Here is a 22,454-nt window from a genome sequence, read left to right on the forward strand (position 1 = left end):
CTAATGAGCCCGAGGCCGTTTAGCTCTTAATGTCTGCTGTAAATGTATCATTACGGTGCAGAAACAAAAAGTTGTCCTAATTCAGGCACTCATGATTTCAGTTTACAAAAAAACAAAAACAAAACACTCATCTTTTGATTAAGCTGATCTTTTAAGTTTTCCTTCTTTTCTGTCATGCATGTACTGTTACAGCAGTGAATGCTTATATTATATTCATTATTATTTTAAAAAGCCAAGCGTTCTCAGACAGCTTTTTCTACATTTAGCTCCTACGGACCTCTGGCTGTGGGGACAGCAGCCTAATCCATCTGCTGTTCAAGCCTTTTGTTTGCCAGGGGCAGCAAATCAGAAGAAAGCTGGTTTAAGAGGAGAGTGGCCTTAAAGAGAGATGCACTAAATCAGCTTAGACAGTAGGTGATTCAGGGGCTGTAGCAAGGCTGAGGATGAGATAATAAAGCACGCAAAGCTACTCTAGAAGAGAATTTGGAGTTGGAAATGAGAATGAATCGGCCCCTTTAATAAAACCATTTCCTTGTGAGTGATGCGTAAACACACTGAGAAATAAAACGTTGTTTCTCAACAGACTGTAGACTGCAGGATATAAGGTAGATCTGAGGGTATGAATGCCCTCAGGGGACACAGGGGAAATAGTAGGATACTGTGCCATCACATTGCTTCGGTTGAGTTAAGGACACTTCAGTGTTTCCAGATGTTGTTGTGAATCTCTTGTCTCGCTATTTTACTGACTGCAGATTTCATGAGCTGGGCATCTTTTAAAAAAAAAAACACATGCATTGTTCCAGTTTGGTTTGAGTGATTGTTAAAACACTCCTAACAGGACCTGGAAATAAATACTCTTTGCAGCAGGGATGAAACTTAAAATAATTTATTAACACTGGTTGCACATACAATTTATTAAGATGGATAAGACCATAACATACAAAAAATAAATAAATAAATACTCCCAGTCTCCCCATGGAATTCAAGTATTGGTTGAGGTGAAATGGAAACAGTCTTTAGAGCCTGTCACACCAGTACTCTGATGTTTCAGTGTAAGAGGGCACGTCGATGTGGAAGACCTGTGGGTCAGACGGAGGAGTCTGAGGAGGGCTGTTGACCCCCGAATCGCTGTCGTGCTCAGATTGGTTCAGCTCTGCAGCTGCACTTTTCACTTCCAGCTTCCGGCCTGGAAGTGATTCAGCCGGGGCCTCGGCTTTTGGCGTGATGTTTTGCAAGTGCACCACCTCGCTGTGCTCTTGTGCGCACGGCAGAAGTACCAAAATGTCCTTGCGAAATTTGGAGCTCATGCCGAAGTAGATGAGCGGGTTGTAAAAACTGGCAGACTTGGCAAAGAGGCGGGTGATGATACTGGTTGTGCTTGGCACGTGGAAGCCCCAGGCTGACCACATAGACACCACTGCATATGGTGACCAGGCCAGGATGAAAGCAGTGCAGATTACAATGGAAATCTGAAAAGAGACATAAGGAAACTATTGTCAGCACTTGAGTAACGTGAGAGGAGGTTTATGACCGAGCGGGCACTTTTAAGTAGACCTTTTAAGAGTCCCTTTTTACATTTCTAATCAAGCCTTTCAATAAACCCTCCACAACAAGACTCGACTATTTCCTTTTGTCCTACCCTTGTGACGTCCCGCTCCAATCTTCCTTTGGCGGGCGGGTGAGGTAACCGTCAGCTGACATGGCATTAGTGGTTTTCACTGTGTTGATAATGGAGATGTAGGAGAAGAGCATGATCATCACCGGGATGAAAAAGCAGAAGATCAGGATGGATATGATGTAGGACTTGTAAATAGTGGAATAATTGGCTTTGGACCAGTCCACTTCACAAGTTCCATAACCTCGATCTAAGAAACACGAGATACAAGGTCAGATCACGGCTCTGTTGTCATGTTGAAGCACCGTTAAGTCCGATGCATAAAACAGACCTGTGTAGCTGCCCCAGCCCAGGAGTGGAGCAACAGACCAAAAAAATCCCTCCAGTCCAAATGCAGATTAGTGACACAGCAATCGTGTTGATGCTGATACAATGAGCTGCGAGAAGACAGAGCAAGGACAAGTAACATGAGTACAGCCTGCTATTCTCACACCGTGGAACTGACTGCAGGATTGTTTGCAGTTTAAAAACAGTTTAAAGGTCATGATTTTGGCAACAGAAAAAGTTAGATGCAGAATTCTTGACTTGCTATGAATTTTTGTTAAACAATGAAGTCTTTTCTTTATTAACAGCCTTTGCAGACATCTGCGACTGAAAAGGGCCTCTGTTGATAAAGTGTTCACGGGAAGAAAATAATAGTTTAACTCATTTGCACACAAAAACACATGTAGCGTTTTTTTTTGTTTTTTTTTTTATATTTAGATTTAGCATCAGAGTGAAGGTTTTAGCAAACGCAGCTGGTGCCACACCACATTTACCACTAATGTCCATAGTTTAATGGCAAATGTAAAAACACTCAGGTTAACATGAGCAGCCACAAACAATAAAATCCTTTATCCCTCGCCGACAGCAGAAGCAGTTGCTCAACTAAATTTCCAGCATAATTAAGGCATTTTTTAACATCAGTTGCAACCCCCAAAATAGGAAATCTCACTTCAAAATAAGTTAATAATGTCTTTGAGAAATAAAAATGAAACTGCTGGAGACGAGTGGTCGTTATTTCCACAGCTGAAGCCTGTAATGAGCTTTCATTAGCACTAAAAAACACCACACTCTCCTGTCAGATAAGAGACTGCTGCTGGAATGCGAGTTAGGCCAAAAGGCTGGGCTAAAGCTGTAAACCTTTGTTTGGATGGCATCCCTTTATGTATCTGGTGATGCTGATCACCGTCAAGGTGTTGATGCTCCGCGAGGGCCAAAGAGCAGCGTGAAGAAGCCGTCCACCTGGATGGAAAGAGAGAGAAAGATGGACTGGTAGTTCCTGATGTCACGTCTTAAAAATTCTGTGAGTGGTCGGTGACGCCTCGGGGCAGAGAGCCAGTGCCTGTCTAATGTCAGACCTTTGTCTGCCGAGTTTGCTTTAGATTTTATCAGATAGAGATGCTTCAGATAAAGAGCTCTTCCTCCCTTTTGGTGAATATGCTCCAGACACAGAGCCTTTCCTCTGATGTAAGCTGTACATGTTCATTAAGAGGATATTAAAATGAAGAATCTTTACTGTCTGCTAATTTGTAGATATTAACTTATATCACAGGAAAATTTGATTTGACTCTCAAATATGGCAACACATGGAGCTTTGTTGCAGTCAGCCCAATGTTTGGGAATCTTTTAATCACGCTCTTCTCAAAGGAAATTATGCTACTGTGTTTCAGTCTGGCTCCAACTGTGTAACACCCAGCTCCTGCTGTGCCATTTCCAGGTGATGGGGATCAGTTGAGGTCTCTTACTGATTACTTTCTTGATCTTCCTTAAATGTAATCCTATTACTTCCAAGCATCACGTTTTTTCACCCTCATTTGGCAGAAAACTATCTTACTAACATTGGTATGTTTTTTTAATCTTATGTTTCATTTTAGTTCTTATACAATTTCAGGACCCTTTGCAATAAAAATAGTGGTTTAGTGCAGTTTAGTGCAACTAATCTGTCTTTTATTTGGCTCTCAAGAAGGCGATGTAAACTTTCATAGACCTTTTACACTGCTGCATCATTTCTTCCTCTGAACTTTCCTTCTGTAATGTCACATGATCGTGAGAGGCTCTTTCATATCTAATAATGTCCTGCCCCACCGAGTGTGAAACACGGGGATGAGGCCCAGCTTGCAGCTCGCTCATGTCCCATCACGCTCCATGCAGTAATGTGCTTCTCACATGCCTGTCTCCTTCACCTTTCCATTCTTTTTCTCCCCTATTTCTGTCACTTTTTACCTGATCCCCTTATTTATGTCTGAGGCTCCTTGCCTTAGCCCACTTCTCTTGGGGGAAGGTGAAATAAGAGAGGTGGGGGTACTTCCCTTCCCAATATTTCTCTTTCACCGGAGATTGGATGACTGAGAGATGAGATCATCTCTGTGACTGTAGGGAAGCCTAAGAGCAGCAGAGCTTGAGTTACAGTATCTCTTTCAATTAGATTTTTAAAGTTTACGTTCTCCAGACTAAAATATATTCTGGTTACACTGGCTTGTTTTTGTATGACTCCTCAGAGACTTTACTCGCTGCAGCACGGAAATCACAATTTCTACCACGCCTGGCTTCGAGCAAGAAAATATCCTGGATGAATTCCAAGCTAAAGTATGACAAATATTTCTTTTCAAGCTGAGGCTGTAGGAAGAGAAAAACACAGAAATGAATGGTTAAATATAAGATCCTGCAATACAAGTGCATGTAGATATAAAATTCAACAAATAGCCACCAAAGCAGCTCTTAACCGTTCACTGTTTGGTTGTTGACAGGTGCCCTACTGCTAGAAGAAAGGCCTCCACAATGGTAATCTTATCACGATTTAACCCCCAGCCCACATGTCTACTAGAATAATCCCTTTCACGTACACACACCAACACGCATATACACCTTACTGTTACACTTCCACAGATTCTTTTAATGTACTTTATTAACTGAGGGCTGGCCAAAGACAGCAGATACACACGGATGGTTTTTTGGTGACTCTGCACAGTCATAGCTTTCCGGACAAACACTCCTGCGATAAGACTTGTTGTTCCAAATGTCACTATTTTGAAGTCTTGTTCGAGTTTGGCTTTTACCTGGCAGGTCCAGATCCAGGTGATCAAATACCCATCATCCTTGAAGATATTGAATATTTCTAGGATTCCCCGGGAGTAGCCGAATATTGAAATACTGGCATCAGAGATTGCGAGGTTTAAGGTGAGCAAATCGGTTGATTGAAGTGTGGCCCGCTGCCTGTACAGGACAAACATCACTAAACTGTTTCCAAACCAGGACAGCCATCCTGCAGGGAGGGAAGCACACAGAATATTCAGGGGATACCTAATTAACCACATAGCATAAATCTTATGGTAGCATATGACATTGTATGGTGTTTTATTTTATTATATTTTATCATATTGTATCGTATGTAGTAGTATAGTACTATTAGATAATATGTTACATACAGTATAGGAAAATGTACGTATGTATCATTGCTGTTAGTTCTGGATCTTATCCTGAAGTGACTCCAATAGTGTGAATAACCCGTGAAGCTCAGAGTTAAACCCTTTTACTCTGTAGTCAGATAACAAGCCAACAGGGTCCCTTTCTTTTTATATCTCAGACTCTGTGTTACACAAAATCTCTCGACTATCTTAGCTGGCACGGTCCGAACCAAACTGTGGGTGTCAGCTGTGGACTGGCCTTTGGAAACAAGAGTCGGTTTTGTTCTTGACACTTGAATAATGTGTGACTCTTTCATGCGAATGTAGGAAATACAATACTGACACAGTAGCATAACGTACAATCCAAGTAAACATATTTCATCTGTAAACAATACACAAATAATGCAAAAAATAAACATTGCATTCCAGCGTCTGGTGGTTTACTTACCCAGCACTAACAGGTAGACTCCAATGATGGTCTGTCCTTGATCAGACAGAGGAGGGTCTGTATGCAGGGTGCTCAGGTTATTATTCCTCCATGGAATATTCACCACCTTCAGAGTGAAAGCCTTCAGCGTCAGCTCCATGGCCTGAATTTCGATGCCTATGCATGAATTCTTCCTGTCCTCTTCAAAAATCCCTGCTCTCCTCTGCTTTCAGTAGACACTGCAGTGACACACGAGCAGGGATGACCGGTCAGTTCATTTTAAATCCAGCTTAGACACAGTCACTAATACCTCACTACTAACTGTCCAAATGACTGCAGCTGTAATCCTATCTACTGCTTAACAACTAAGAAGATAGAGGTTTTGGGTGGAAATTTGAGGCAACAGGGAAAGGTTCAGTGGGTTATAGTCTAATTTACAGAGTGGCTTCATAAAGCTTAAAGACAAAGGTCTCGTCTCAAGCAAAGCTTTTGTAAAGCCCTCAATAGAGATCAAAGCAGTGCTGAACAATTTCAAACGCCATCTTGTGCATTTTCTTTGAATTGTCTCCTGCAGGTTTGTGTGAATGCCAAACAGGAATTAATGACTGAAGCTTTTCAGATGGGCAATAGTACAGAATTGGTATTAAAATTTCAATATATTACTATTAATAATGTTCTGAAAAATATAAATAAGAAATGTATTTACCCGTGTCTGGTATCAACAAACACCTAACATCAAGTGTTTGGGCAGCATTTACATTTAAGAAAATTGTATTGTATTTAGTATATAAACATAATGTAGGTGTATCTACTGGATAATAGATAATGATTTCTAAATAACTGTACATGAATAACTTGACTTTATTATAAACTGTAATATTATACTGCAGTATATTTCTAACCAGGCAGCTCATTCTCGTTCTCTCGACAATACTTTTGTCATAGATATAACACATTTTGGGGTCAACTTAAAAGAGAAAGAGATATGAAATGTAAAAGTGAGGTCAGAGGTCAAATGTGATGTAATATTTGGATACTTAGAATCCCCATACAAAAGTATAATTTGCTAAATGTTGCGAATGGCAGTAAGAAACATACTTTGAAATAGAGTTTCAGATCAATCTATTGACCTAAAGAAAAGATGAGAGCTCAAATGTGATGATACTTGAAGTCTTCATGCAGTACTTTCTGTATGCTGATAACAAACATCACACTTGTACGAATTATAGTTAAAGTTATAAGGATTTTTGCCATTTTTTGATCAATAAATCATTAAGTTAACCTTGAAGACCTTGGTGGATGTAACCAAATTTTAATGGAGTTTTAACATGACTACGCTCTACACCCCTACAACGCTTTAGGGGTAAATTCAGAACATTTCAAGCCCATCATTTTAACACGCATGTACACATGTAAACACTACTAAGAACATCTGTGGAGGTAACAAAAATCAATCAAAAAACAATAAAAAAAAAGTGCTGGGATACTAATAAAATCAAGCTTTTCCATCTTGACCATTCATATATCTGTTTACACTTTTAGTCCAACTCCTGAACTACTCTCAAGAGTTGTGTTCCTGTTTCTGTACTTCCATTTAGGAGGTGATGACTTTAGACCTGCTACAGTAACCACACGTTGTCTAAACACAGAGGACATTCATCTAAACATACACTAAACCCCAGAAATATCATATGAAGTATAATTTAGTTTGTTTGAGCTAATGTGTGCACTGAGAAATGTGCTCTGATGTCAGAGTGAGAACATCTGGCACTTCAGAAACACGATCTTTATTTAGCTCCACCAACAGATGCTGGTGCAGTGTTATTGATTAACATTGTTTTGTTCTGTGAAAACTTATAATTATAAAAAACATCTCCCCTCCTCCACCTTCTCTCCTTCTTCTCTTCACAGTGAACTTCTCTGTGGTGACACACCCACCAAAGGGGTATCCTGAACACCCCCCCTCAGTTTGTATTTAGTTCACAGTGTGCACCTTGTTTCTCTCTTCTGACTGCCACAGCCCAGGATGTGGTGGGAAGGGCTGCTTGTGCTTCTGATGCCAGATGCCTCTGTGCTTCCGCGTCTTCTTTCAGCCTCTGAAAGCCAGCGAGCAAGAGAAGGAAGGAGCCAAAGGGGAAAATGAACCTCTGACCCCAACTGTCACCCGTCCAGCAGCAAACACTGAACGCAGTCTTTGCACACCATACCTTCAGCCAAATACTCAGAATGACACTGTTGCTAGATGTTAAAGTTCCTCTTTTCGTTAGCATAATATGAAGTCATGACACTGTTGATATCAATTTCCTGCAGCAGGCTGGAAAGCCATCCTCCTACAGTGAAATTAAGATGATTAGGAGTGCATATTATAAAGTCATTGTTTAGTGCAGCTGCTCCTGAGATTAAACTGTTGCTAAAGGACAAAGAAGACCCCACATCCAATCTACAAGGACAAAGCTAAAGACAATGACATCCGTCCACAGAGGATAAATGTGTGAAGCTGGCATCTTGTAGTCTGTCAGCTGCTGTGCAGAGATGTGGGCTCTGTTCTGACAAAAATACAAAATCCATGCATCAAACATGGGTTTTGCTGAGTTAAGCACAAAGCACTGGCACCTACCATACACCGCACAGTGCTTAAGTGTTGCCACATTACAGGAAGACGACAAGATTACCTTAGCACTCACCTGTATACCTTGGCACGTGTTTGAGTTCACAAAGCTGGGCAATCACGGTGCACCTACAGTAGGTCACTGTATCTTTCTCTCGATCTCGCGCTGTCTTAAGCAAAGCCAGAGACAGAGCAAGCAATTTTCCAAATGGAAAATCACAGACACATATGCTATTATGAAGGTGTGTGTTAAAGGCTAAGAGCTGTCTGAAGGCAACAAAGCCTCTCTTCACTGGGGACATTCACCAGGTCAAGAAACCAATACAGGATCTGCTTGAAAAAAAGTGTGCGTACTTTTTCCCTCCCTGTCACTGAACGACAGACACAGGGACTGATTGTATGAAAGTAAATGGCTTGCCTGTCATTTTTGTCCGCTAGTCCATGCGTGGCATTCGTAGAAATACATTTTCACATCTACAGGAAATCTGTAATAAAAATTGTTCGAGGGGGTTTCTCAGAAGGTGGCCTCTAGCAAGGCTGGTAGTAGTGACAGTGATTCTAAAATGGATTAGAAGTAAAGCTATTTACTGCCTCTCCATGCCCCTGTGTGCTGGATCGTTAACATGAATAATAATCTCTGCAAGGCTGAAGCCTTTTAAGATTTCCTGCAGTGGCTCAGGAAGTAGAGCAGATCATCTACTAATCAGAAGGTTGGTGGTTTGATCGCTGGCTGCTCCAGTCTGCATGCCAAATTATCCTTGGGCAAGATACTGAGTATGAATGTGTGTGAATGTTAGATAGAAAGCACTTAGACATAAGAACAGTGCTTGTGTGAATGTGAGATAGCTGTGCTCAAGCAGAAAACTGCTATATAAGAACCAAGCCATTTATATTTGACATAAAATAGGGGAAAAAACTTCAAGGAACATCGAGCTGGCTTACTGGCGATGGGATGGGATAGGTCCCATAAAAAAAAACACAAACCACGAATGCCTGCCCACAACATGTTCACACCTATGCTTCAAAGGCTTTGTCACTCTGCGCAAATATAATTTCACACAAGTGAGGAATATGTTTAAACACCGCGGGGCATCTTTTTACCCAATGACATAAACTTAAAGATTCATGCTACAGTTAGATGCTTTGAAAAAGTTATAATTAAAATGTGGATATTATACGTTGTATGTGAGGTAAAGCTCTCATGAAGTAAACAGAGACCACAGTTCCTAAGTTCACCTCAGACAAAGACCAGACTAATGTTACTGTTCCCTCTTCACCTAACTGTTTCATGACTCCACAGCCAAGCCTTCTATAACCACAGATTGCTGCTCAAAATATAATTATGCTAAAATAGTGCATGGTGTTACAGTGTTAAGTTGTCTAGTTGAACTGTCTGAAATTACACAGAGGAAATGAACACTTTATATTATTGGTCTTATCTGCCAGCTTTTTATTTTCAGGACAAAAGTGCAGCACTTTTGTCCAAAATACCGTTTTTTTGGATAACATCTTCATATAAAGCCCATATGAAATAATAGATGAATGGTTCAGTATGCATTTGAAGTGAACACAGGCTCTGTGTTGTGACCAGCAAGCAATGTGGACTGGTTTTGTGGCTCAAGGTCTTTGGCTCTGGACCACATGCAAACATTTTTTTGGGCACTGGGTCTAGTTTGCAATTTCTCTTCCTGAGTGTGTTTGTGTAAGCAGGTAACTTATGTAAGAGAGTCTCACTGAGGGCTGAATGTTCGCCTTTCCTAAAGTGGTCTGCACATCACCTTCGGCATAAAGGGATATTTGGCCAAAGTATAAATGCGGAAATATCAACCTACAAATCAAACTCTAGATCCTGTAAAACCTTACATCCTAAAAGTATGTGAATACAACTGGTCACCTAGAGCCACGTGCTTTTCAAGACTAAATTGACACAATTTCTTCATCTGACAGATGACGGCTTACGCTTCCATTTAAGTTTACATGGAAGCGCTAGTAGCTGATGTGAATGGCCAGCTCTTTACATCAGCCTTCTTTACCTGACCTGTGCTCCAACACTGGAATTCTTCTTGAAACTTCTGGGGACTAAGAAAATTAGTGATCTCCTTTGACATCTTGAAGGAATCCAACCTGTCCCTTTGCATGATGCGTTGCAACACATAGGTGCCTGCTGGTGCGGGACAGGGGTAAACATGTTTCAAACATTTTAAACCTTTTAAAAAGCGTGACCTTATTAGTAACAGAAATGTCCACAGCTGTCCTAACGCCTCATCAGGGTGAGTGAGTTGACCCGTGTTTGACAGAAGGTTAGTGGGCTACATTATTATCCTCTCCCTGAGCAAAAACTTGTTATGCTTAATGATAGCAGCTTCGCTACACCTAATCACCCATATGACACATGCCTGGCTGGGCTTAAATAAGACAGCTGTTACTGACCTGTTTACTTGGAGGTCAGTGTAGCTCCTAAGCAAGAACATTTATACCTCGTCTTAAATTACTAAACATGTAAATGTTTTCTGCAACTCAGTGGAAGAAAAATCCAGTTTTTGTTGTCGTTAGCAATGTGCTAGGTGTCACTAAGCTAATAGCCAAGCTAGTTAGTGCTAGCTAGTGTGTACACAAGGCTAGATTAGTTTCCTTGTGATTACATTGAGTACCACGTAATTATAAGTCCAAACGGTGCATGTGCAGTTGTGGTCAGAAGTTTACATACACTCATCACAGGCGATGTCATGGTAATGTGGGGCTTTTAATAACTTCATTTAACAGTTCTTTTTCTAGGGATACATCTTCAACGACTTTAAAAACAGGAACTGGGTGGACAGGTTGGAATTTATTTTGAATTTCCTCTAATCCACATAATCAAATTTATACGTGAAAGCTCAAATATTCACACCACTTACCATTTGAACAATACTAATATTTGCAAATTTTATTGTAACTTGTACAGCCTCCAACAGAGAAATTGGGAAAATACAACAATAGAAGAGAATGGTACTTTTAGGGATACTTTAACAACCCCACTGAGGGTCTAAACTCGACAATGCTAAAGACAGAAACTGAGGAATCTGAGAAGAAGAAGGAAGAAACATATTTGTAGTGAAATCTACATAAAAATGCAGTCCTGCAGTTCTTTTATTTGCAGATGTGGAATGTGCACAAAATTACTATTCACATGTAACAAAAAGCTATTTTTTCGGAGACACCCACATGGCAGGTAGAGGCTTTTACAGACAAATCATGTTTTTCGTGGTTTTAGTTCAGTTACAATGAACAACATCCACTTTGGGTCATCTTTCATCATCCCCATCTGCATTACTACTCATTATCATTTATCCACCAGCTGCAAAGTTTAAAATTTAAACTTGTTTAAACTTTCACTCAAACCAAAATATTCTAACAACATATTCTGTTCTAACTGACCGCATTCCTGTTTTCATGCTTTTTTCATTTGGCACCCTTAAAAGGATTAGTCAAAACAAATACATATATTTCTTTATAAAATAAAAGCAAATGGTTAAAGTGGGACTTTACTTGAGTTTTATTGTCAAATAAAGGAGAATTATTCTAGAACTACTGCCTGTCAACTCATTTTAATACAGTCATAAAAAAATTAAGTTTAAGTTATTCAGTACCATCAGTAATGTTTCTAAACAATATTAACATTGAATACGACTCTGAAGCACAGTGAATTATTGGATCATTTGCCCCTGTTGGAGGAAGATGGGTGGAATCTTGTCAAGGCTGAACTGAAGCAGCAGCAGATTCTTTCTTCCAGAAAAACCTGAAGTGCTTTTTCTTCTTTTTCAGGCACAGTTCTTGGAGATCTTTGTTCTGCACTACAATACTTCACATCTCTTGGAAAAACTCTTCATGCTGCACCTAAAGGTTTTTTTTTTACACCTTTTCTTCAGTTTTTCTTATTTTTCTTGATACTTTCTCAAAGTTCTTTGGTTTTCTCTTGCAATTGTTTATATTTTTATTCTTGAACTTTCTTTTCGTTGTGCGTGTCGTTGTGTTTTTTGTTGTACATTGTCATGGATGGCCAGTAACTCTTGATGTCTCCTCTGCAGTTCTTGAAGCGCAGACGGGATGTCTTGATGGTTTTTCTCCTGTTGTCACTTCTCCTTTTGCATTTCAGTATTTGTATACTGCGCTAAGTTCCCTGCAAATGGGTATCTTTGCTCACCATTGCCTGGATTATACTCTGCATTTCAGTGCATATTTCCTCCAGTTCTTTTTTCTTGTACTCAATTTCAATGTTTTTGTCATTTATTTCCTTGTAAAATACTTCAGTATTTTTTCCCTGGAAGTCTTGAGAAGATGTTGCATCTCTCTCTGTCTCTTCCAGTCTTTCCTTGTCTTGTGTCTGTCGTGCATTTCTTTGGAGCGTTTCATTAAACATTACTTGAAGCCCTTTGTGTTTTTTTCTCCATGTTCTAGAGCAGGGGGGTCGAGCTCCAGGCCTCGAGGGCCAGTGTCCTGCAGGTTTTAGACATCACCCTGGGTCAACACACCTAAATCAAATGATTAGTTCATTGCGAAGCCTCTGGAGAACTTGAAGGCATGCTGGGGAGGTAATTTAGCAATTTAAATCAGATGTGTTGGATCAAGGACACATCTATTACCTAAGGCCTTCGAGGCCTGGAGTTCGACACCTGTGTTCTAGAGCTTGCACTGCATCTCTTGGTGTTTTTCGTAAAGTTTGCCCTGCAGGTCTTTGTATTTAGCTTCCTTTTCTTCTTTCTCATTTTCCAGTTGTGCATTCTTTTGGAGGGTTTCATTAATTATCACTGGAAGCTCTTCGTTTTTCTTCTCCATGTTCTGGAGCCTGGACTGTATCTCTTGGTCTTGTTCTTCAAGCTTGCACTGCAGGTCTTCGTATTCAGCTTCATGCTCTTCATTTCTCTCTGCTTCTCCACTTGAGTTTTCTCCTCTTTCAGCTGGGTACACATTCAAATGTTACTGTCAACAGCTATGTAATTATTAGGATGACCTATTGTAGTGTCTACGAACAATTCAAAACAAATTTTCACAAATTACAATATAGTTGTAGTTGAAAACTGAGCCAAAGCCTTAATCGTGTTGAGCAGAACTATTTACAGCAAAACAGACAAGCAGAGAAACATACACAGAATTGTTTTAGTCCTTTCAGAAATCAGACTGCCACTCCTTATATCTGGACAAAATGCAAACTGTTGACAGACTCGCTTTTACACCCTCCCATTATTGTGCAGAATCAACTCACTCACTCAGGTACCCAAAGGACAGATTTGAAGTCTGTCACTGCCATGTAATGACAGCCATCCTGTTCAAGACATATGTAGAATATTATGAATGCTGTTAAATGTTAGCAATTATTAATATGTTCTATGTCAAATCATCAAACAATGAATTTGGGCAAAACAGAATCTATCTTGGCTTCATAAATTTGTTGCATTTCTTTAACCATGTTCTCCAGGTGTTGTTTTCCTTTATACAATGCTGAAATGCTCTTCTGAGGGCTTCATCCCACTGAGGAGTGCTGGAGTCATCTCTTTGCCTTAGGTTCTGCTTCTTCTCAGACATTTTGGTACCTTGAAACAATGCTTGAAACAAAACTCCTTCAAATGTCTTCAAAAATATACAGACACTTATTCCAGTGTTAATAAAAACTTGACGTATACCTTGTGTCATCATGTCTTAGAACTGTCAAATCTCTTCCTATTGAATTTCTTGACTTGTTTAAATGGCACATAAATTTGTGCATTTAGTTCCTCAGTAAGGCATGAAAATATGGGATGTTAATCGTGACTCGTTACTTTGACTTGGAAGTTACTTTTTCTATCACCTGAATATTCATCACTTCTATATTTAACAACATTTTACAACTGCTAATATAATTGTGAAATTTTTGGACCTTCACAACTGATCTGTGTCATGAAATTACCTCTTCATCTTCTTTTTGTCACAGAAACCAAACCCTACAATTCAAAGAAATCATAAAATCCCCAAATTTTCATATCATTCAACTACAACTGTGCATATAATAGACCTAAATACAATACAATACAACCTAATAACACAGCTGAGTTATTGCACGTGGGACATAAGCTTTATAGCAGTGGTGGGGAACTCCAGGCCTCAAGGGCCAGTGTCCTGCAGGTTTTAGATATCACTCTGGATTAACACATCTGAGTGTGTAATGAACTAAACATCAAGTGTTTAGTTCATTACGAAGCCTCTGAAGGACTTCAAGACATATTGGCTGTATCCCAATTCAGGGTCTGCAGCCTTAAAGGCCGCATTTTAAGGCCGATTACGTCACAGTGGCGCGCCGAAGGCTGTCCCAATTCAAAGGCTGCTCGAAATGCGGCCCTCAAATGCGTCCTTCATTTCCCTGAATTTTAAGGCTGTGGCGGTGTAGACTTCGTGGCCCCATATATCCCACAATTCATAGCGCGGCAGTCGGTGTAGATAATTCTGCCGCAGACGGCAGAAGCGGAGCGGCCGAAGAGTAAACTGTGAAAAGTAAGTACTGACTATTGTGTCACTTATTTATGTGCAAATGTTTAATAACGAAGAACATTAAAACATTACTGTTGGCCACATGTCGGCAAAGTTATGTGACATTAGTGACATTTGTACTAACTTGGTTTTAAAGCCTTTACTTTAAAATATACGCCGTTCAATAGCTGACCTTAATCTTACAGAGAATGATCAAAGCTCATGTAGAAACAAACAAACAAATGAACAAAAGATTTTCTCCTTCATTTCTGTCAAACAAAGCTGTATGAAACGTTTCCAGCTGTTAGTATCATGGTTGCTAGGCAACCTGGGCAGCGCGACGGAGGCTAGACCGTCTCATTTCACAAGCCTCGCACTTCCGGCCTTAGCGGTCTTTGAGTACACGGCCCTTGTGGACCGTTAAGGCTGCGTACTTTAAGGCTGCAGACCCTGAATTGGGATACAGCCATTGAGGAGGTAATTTAGCCGTTTGAATCAGCTGTGTTGGATCAAGGATACATCTAAAACCTGCAGGACACCAGGCCTCAAGGGCTGGTGTCCTAATATAAAAGTGACTATTGTTGTCCTGATCAGTCAGATAAGATAAGTGATTAATTTCACTTCTTGCATGGCTCTGAGACAGAAGCTGTTCTTGAATCTGTTTGTTTGGGATTGCTTGCAACCATATTTCTCTTGAAATATGCCTTTAAATTACAATATAATCAATCTTTTTTTTAAATTTATTAGTTTTCAAAAGAAAAAAAGAAAAATGTTCATTCTACCTTACTTGTATGCTTTAGTAAACAAGAAGCAAATTCAAGTCAGCGCCTTCGAACAATGAGGCCGCTGTGTTGTATCATGGAAACGTCGATGCAGTTTGTGGTCTGTTTATTGATTCCACTGATAGGTCCACTGATATCTTTGGAGAAAGTGGGTCAGCTATAGATGCTGAAAGAACAGGAAACTGTGCAAAAGCTACTGAAACAAAGTGAGTTGGTGAGACAGGCTGAATGTCAAATAAATGTGTTACAATGCAGTAGTCAATGAGTAGCCATGTAAAATACAAAAACAGCTCAGTGTTCTTATGAGATCATTTCTCATCCCTGAGCAAGGGTATTTATTTGGCTCACAGTGATAGAGTGTGCCCAGAAATGTGTGCAGATCAGGTGCATGCAGACAGGTGATAAATGTGAGTAATTTACATAGATAAATGCACAGAGGATTTTCAGCAACTCTCTCCAGCTCATTTCCATATGTGTGGGTTCAACCTCTGAGGCCTGGTCTCACTTAAAAGAAAGTGCTTTCCTGACCACCTGGACAACATACCAGACAGTCCTTAGTGGGTCACTTAAAAATGCAATGCACAGATGCAAAACACCTGGTACAGTCTGGGCCATTGGGTATCCAGTCTTTAAGTGATGACGTGATAAACCTGCATTTTTATTACCACTATTCATTTTAAAGCTCAGTATATTATTTGAAAGTCTCAATGCAGCTTTCTTTAACAAAACAGACTGTACCGTCATGTCAAACACAGCAGGTAATGAACAAGAACAGCTAACAAAGTTAGCACAGAATCTTGTTCATTTACTAGCTCCAGTCATTTAAAAGAACATGTCGCAATCTTGTACATATTCACAAATACCCTACCTAATCTCTGTTCTAGGACTGGGTCCTCTGGACCCAGTTCAAATGCTCTCTACAGAAAAGGGCAGAGTTTTGGGTCCATTATTATTTTCTTTTTACATGTTTCCTTTAGCTGGCATTATGCAATCTTTTAGTGACATTTCTTATCATTTCTATGCTGATGACATTCAACTGCATATGTCCTTTAACCTCCTATGACCCGAACTCTTCCATTACATGCATTTTTAATTTCTCTTTGATATTTGGGCTGATTGGGACCTGAGGAATGTAAAAACAAAGAACTACCAGATCTTTTTTTTTTTTTTTTTACCTAATTTTTCTTTCTAAGAAAAATGAGAGCCACATATGAGGATATTTGTTTAAAATTTCAATTGAACAGTGGCAGTATAATGTCCTCGTAAGTGGATATCAGGCCCCTGTAGAGCAAAATTTAGTATTTTGGTCTAAATAACCCAAAATGTGATGTCCACATATGTGGACGACAGGTCCTAGGAGGTTAAGCCTCATCAGATGGATAGGCTGTCCACCCTAGTCCAGTGCTTAACTCAGGTTTCTGATTGGCTTTCTAGCAACTTGTTAACTTGTTTTAAACACGAACAAGACAGAGACCATGATCATAACACTCTAATATCAGTCAGGTTCTTGCTTCTTACTGTCCTTCTGCTAAGTCAAATATTCGAAATCTTGGAGTAACATTTGATTCTTCTCTGGGCCTTGACTTACATGTAAAATCTTTGTCTCGTTCCTGTTTCTTTCGTTTAAGGAACATTTCTAAACTGTGACGTATGGTCTCCTTAGGTGAACTGCAACAATTGTTCATGCATTTGTGTCATCCCGTTTAGATTATTGTAATGCTCCGTTTACCAGCTTGGACAAATCATCTCTTTCTTGCCTCCAAGCTTTACAAAATGCAAGAGCCAGACTAGTAACTCGTTCTAGCAAGCAAGCTCACATTACTCCAATTTTATATTCTTTACATGACTCCCAATTGATTTTAGAATTTATTTTAAAATTCTTGTTTTTTGACATACAGAGCACTAAATGGCCAGGCCCCAGGTTATTTATCCAAGCTTCTTACCAAATACACCACTGCTCGTTGTCTCCACTCACAGATAGTTTGTTGGTTGTTCCCCGTACACGACTGAAGACAAAAGTGGACAGAGCCTTTCAGTCTGTGGCCCCAAGGCTGTGGAACAGTCTACCAATACAACTATGTTTGGTTAACTCTGTGGAATCCTTTAAAAAGCAGTTAAAAACTTTTCTGTTTAAACAAGCCTTCTGTTGATCAGCGCTTTTTAATTTTTTTAAGTTTACATTTAACCTTTTATATTGCGTATATTGTCTGTTTTGTTACTTAACATTCTCTTTATTTGAATCTTTGTGTACAGCACTTTGTGACTTTCTATGAAAAGCGCATAATAAATAAAATTTACTTACTTACTTAAGCACTCACATACACATTCCAGAGAAATCAGAACAGAGACACAGAGAGCAAGAGTAAAGAAAAAAGAAAAGCAAAAAAATCTGCGCTAGAGGCATGTAGACCATGACAGATGTACTTTTAGCTGAAGCCCATGATAAGGAAATTACCATAATCCAAGCATGATGTAATGAATCCATGGATGACTTTTTTAAGGTCTACTTGAAATCAAAATAATAATAATAATAATAAAAATAATTTTTCTTAGCTGGGACAAACAGTTTTTAAATCAAACTGAAATTTAGAGTTCAAGGGTCAATATTTAACAATAAACCTATAAAATAAGCTTTAAACAAAGAATCATGTTTGACTTGACCCAGAAATATTTTTAAGGAGAAAAGATTTCTTCATCTTTTCAGAAAGAGCTGAACGTTGAAGTGACATAAAACGCTGAATGACACTGACTGATATAGAAACACATCATATTATTTTGATATGATGTATTTATTAATGATTACTGCTGCTCCTGCTCCTCCTTCTTTTCGTGTCCCTCCTGCAGCTCAGTCTTCTCATTTGTCCTGCTTGTTCTTGTGTTCCTGCTGCTCCTATCGCTACTACTGCGTCTCCAGCCGCTCCTGACACATTTCCTGCTGCTCCCGTTCCTCCTTCTGTTTCTGTCGCTCCTGCAGCTCCTGCTACTTCTGCCGCTTTCCCTACTCTTCTCGTCATTTCTCCTCCTCCTCTTTGTGTTCCTGCTGCTCCTATTGTTTCAACCGTGCGTCCTGATGCTCATGCTCCTCCTGGTCCTCCTTCTTTTTCTGTCACTTTTATGGCTCCAGCTTCTCCTACCACTTCTCCTGCTCCTGTTAATGCTGTTCCAAACGCACTTGCTACTCTGACCATTTTTGTTATTCTTACAGCTCCGGTAACGTTCCCCATTTACCGGAGTCCAGGGAGCGCTAATCCCACGTAACTGCACGACCGTACACGCACAAGAGGCCACAGCTCTCACGCCGCTCCCACGCAACCGCCCCCACGCAACCGCCCCCACGCAACCGCCCCACAATCTGGGCCCCTCTCACACATGCACAAGAGGCCACCGCTCCCACAAAGCCGCCACCCCACATTCTGGACCCTTACTCCACACGTGCAAGAGGGTGCCACTGCCACGACTCCACACAATCCGGGCCCCTCTCACACGCGTACAAGAGGCCACCGCTCCCACACCGCCGCCACCCCACATTCTGGACCCCTACTGGACACGTGCAAAAGGGCGCCACTCCCACGCCTCCACACAATCCGGGCCCCTCTCACACGCGTACAAGAGGCCACCGCTCCTACACCGCCGCCAGCCCACATTCTGGGTCCGTGCTGCACACGTGCAAGAGGGCGCCACTCCCACGCCTCCACACAATCCGGGCCCCTCTCACACGCGTACAAGAGGCCACCGCTCCCACACCGCCGCCACCCCACATTCTGGACCCCTACTGGACACGTGCAAGAGGGCGCCACTCCCACGCCGCCACACGATCCGGGCCTCTCTCACACGCGTACAAGAGGCCACCGCTCCGACACCGCCACCACCCCAAATTCTGGACCCTTACTGCACACGTGCAAGAGGGTGCCACTCCCACGCCGCCACACAATCCAGGCCCCTCTCACACGTGCACAACAGGCCACCGCTCCCACAACGCCGCCACCCCACATTCTGGACCCCTACTGGACACGTGCAAGAGGGCGCCACTCCCACGCCGCCACACAATCCGGGCCCCTCTCACACGCGTACAAGAGGCCACCGCTACCACACCGCCGCCCCACATTCTGGACCCTTACTGCACACGTGCAAGAGGGTACACTCCCACGCCGCCACACAATCCGGGCCCCTCTCACACGTGCACCAGAGGCCACCGCTCCCACACCGCCGCCCCACACTCTGGACCCCTACTGGACACGTGCAAGAGGGCGCCACTCCCACGCCGCCACACAATCCGGGCCCCTCTCACACGCGTACAAGAGGCCACCGCTCCCACACCGCTGCCCCACACTCTGGACCCCTACTGGACGCGTGCAAGAGGGCGCCACTCCCACGCCGCCACACGATCTGGGCCCCTCTCAAACGCGTACAAGAGGCCACCGCTCCGACACCGCCGCCACCCCACATTCTGGACCCCTACTGGACACGTGCAAGAGGGCGCCACTCCCACGCCTCCACACAATCCGGGCCCCTCTCACACGTGCACAAGAGGCCACCGCTCCCACGCCACAGCACCACATTCTGGACCCCTACTGGACGCGTGCAAGAGGGCGCCACACGATCCGGCACCACATTCTGGACCCTTACTGCACACGTGCAAGAGGGTGCCACTCCCACGCCGCCACACAATCCGGGCCCGTCTCACTTGCGCACAAGAGGACACCAATCCAATGCCGTCCCACACTCTCGACCATGAGGTGCCATAAGGGACATTATTACACACACACATTTCAGTAATAATGTTCCTTACGGCACCTTATACTGGACCCCTACTGCACACGCGCAAGAGGACATGGCTACCACGCCACTGCACACTCCGGTCCCCTCCAGCAAAGTATAAAAATCTAAGACCGTTCATTTGTTCTGGTTTTACGATCAAATAAAATAGTTTGATGATTTTTTGGTAACTGAATTAAATGCCTATATCATAACAATTCAAGAATAATTTCATTCATACACACACAGACACACAAAGACAGACGCACACACAAACATATATATTTTAAATCTTTTGTAAATTTGCACCAAAGCCAATTCTATCTATTGTCTTGCAAATGTCTTCCATAAATTGTAATCAAGAATCCTTTGCGTTTAATATCTTTCATATCTCAGCCTCTAACCATGGCCTAATTTATTAGTGATAAAAAACGTTTGAATAACAGCTAATTATTTACTTTTCTGTTGAAAGCATTTCACACTAAGTAGCAAGCAGGTACCTTAGAACAGCAACACATCTACAGGTCCACACTGTGTTTAGAAAAGTTTAACATTAACGTGGACACTGACTGTCACCTTTACATGTCCACTTTATCATCTGTCACTTGCTGAGCAGTCCTTACCTTAGAAAATAATCTCTTCTTCCTTTTCTGTCCTCCGTTGTTCTCCACTGCAATCCAGAGCAATTGTGTATGCATCTTCCCAGCATCCTACAAAAATGTTTCATTCTATTAATGCTATGACAACATTCATTTGAATTAAAAGTATTCAAGGGCCTTTGGCACATTAGCAACAATCAACCTGGTTTCTATATTCCAAAATTTCATGTTTTTGTAAAATAACAAATTTCCCCCAGTCTCCAGGAGCCTCTGAAATGGCACAAATCTCAATTTTTTCAGGAAAGAGAAGCATTAAAGTGCCAGTGTGTGTTTTTTTTACTGATGGATGACACAAATTCAAGTGTGCTTTCAAGCATGAAATACAATTAAAACAAACGCACACTCACACACACATACACATAGATGCATAGTTTCTGTAGCTAAATAACAAACAACACCAGATCCTTAGATACAAACATTTTCATGTCTCTGTTATAGGGTGTTGACTTTGTCTAGAGGCAGGCTGCAAAATGTTTAAACGTGGTTGGTGTAAGAATGGGCTGTAAGAAAGTACTTGCTTTGTTATACCACACCAAAAGAATTACAAATACCCATGTACAATGCCATTGTCTCCTAAACCCAGTTAGACAAAATAAATAAGGAGGGATGCCAATCTGGAACAGTCTTTTATCTCCATGATCAGTGACAGGAGCATTTCTTTATTTCAGTAAAGTTATTACAAATCTAGTAAGATAATATGCTACTACAAAGCAAAAACTTATTGAAGTAATATATATATATAATTTTTCTTTTGTAACAGCAACAGAAGTACAAATCCACACTGTGTTTAGAAAAGTTTAACATTAACTGGACACTGCCTTGTCACCTTTATGTTTCCACTTTATCATCTCTCACTTGCTGAGCAGTCCTTACCTTAGAAAATAATCTCTTTTTCCTTTTCTGTCCTCTGTTTTTATCCACTGCAAGCCACGGCAATTGTGGGTGCATCTTGCCAGCATCCTACAAAATGTTTTATGCTTTTAATGCTATGACAACATTAATTTGAACGAAAAACATTCTAAAGGCACCTGACACATTTACTAAGCTCCACCACCGGTTACGATTGAGTAGCAATTCGGTCTTTAAGTGATGACGTGATAAACCTGCGTCCAAACTAAGGCTGTTGTGTTTTAACATGTTTCAATGATTTTAAACTTGTTCTATTTAATCTGAACAAGCCTCTGAGAGATGCAGTAGTCACTGTCGGTTTTTCTGAGTTTTTATTACCACTATTCATTTTATAGCTCAGTTTTTAAAACCTTACTATGTAGCCCTTGCAGCAATAAATGAATGACTAACCTCGTATTCTGGATGTATTATCCAAGTTGTTCTCCTGACTGAAGTTTGGTCCGTTAACAGCACCCTGCCCTGCAATGGCATTTGTCCCTAACCATCGGGAACCCTCACGTTAACTTTTATCAAGCGTAAGAAAGTTAGCCATACTCCAGCTTTACTGTGCTAATGTGTTTATATTATGCTAACCGTAGCTGTGTAGCTAGCCACCACGTAGCACACCTTTATATACCATCCAGCTGTATCCAGTAACCATACAAACGTAATTACTGTTTAGTTTTCTGTCTTCATTTATGTCAGAAACATAGCAGGGCTGTACATTTGAATTTTTTCAGAAATCCCTCAGTCAGAACATGGTGTGTGTGTTTGCAAACAGCTGAGCCAACGGC

General features: G+C 41.2%; 1 pseudogene across 1 annotated transcript; it reads right to left on the minus strand.

The window, feature by feature from the left end:
• Window positions 1–870: 870 nt before the first annotated feature.
• On the minus strand, window positions 871–7,593 carry LOC146505146 (opsin-5-like; annotated as a pseudogene). The gene is made up of 7 exons (XR_014877699.1): window positions 7,482–7,593; window positions 5,510–5,727; window positions 4,714–4,919; window positions 2,798–2,899; window positions 1,947–2,052; window positions 1,640–1,865; window positions 871–1,469 (listed from the first exon to the last, which is right to left on the minus strand). The product of XR_014877699.1 is annotated as an opsin-5-like (transcript).
• Between the last annotated feature and the right edge of the window lie 14,861 nt (window positions 7,594–22,454).

The sequence above is a fragment of the Neolamprologus multifasciatus genome, chromosome 13 (assembly GCF_963576455.1).
Source record: "Neolamprologus multifasciatus chromosome 13, fNeoMul1.2, whole genome shotgun sequence".
Taxonomy (NCBI): Eukaryota; Metazoa; Chordata; class Actinopteri; order Cichliformes; family Cichlidae; genus Neolamprologus; species Neolamprologus multifasciatus.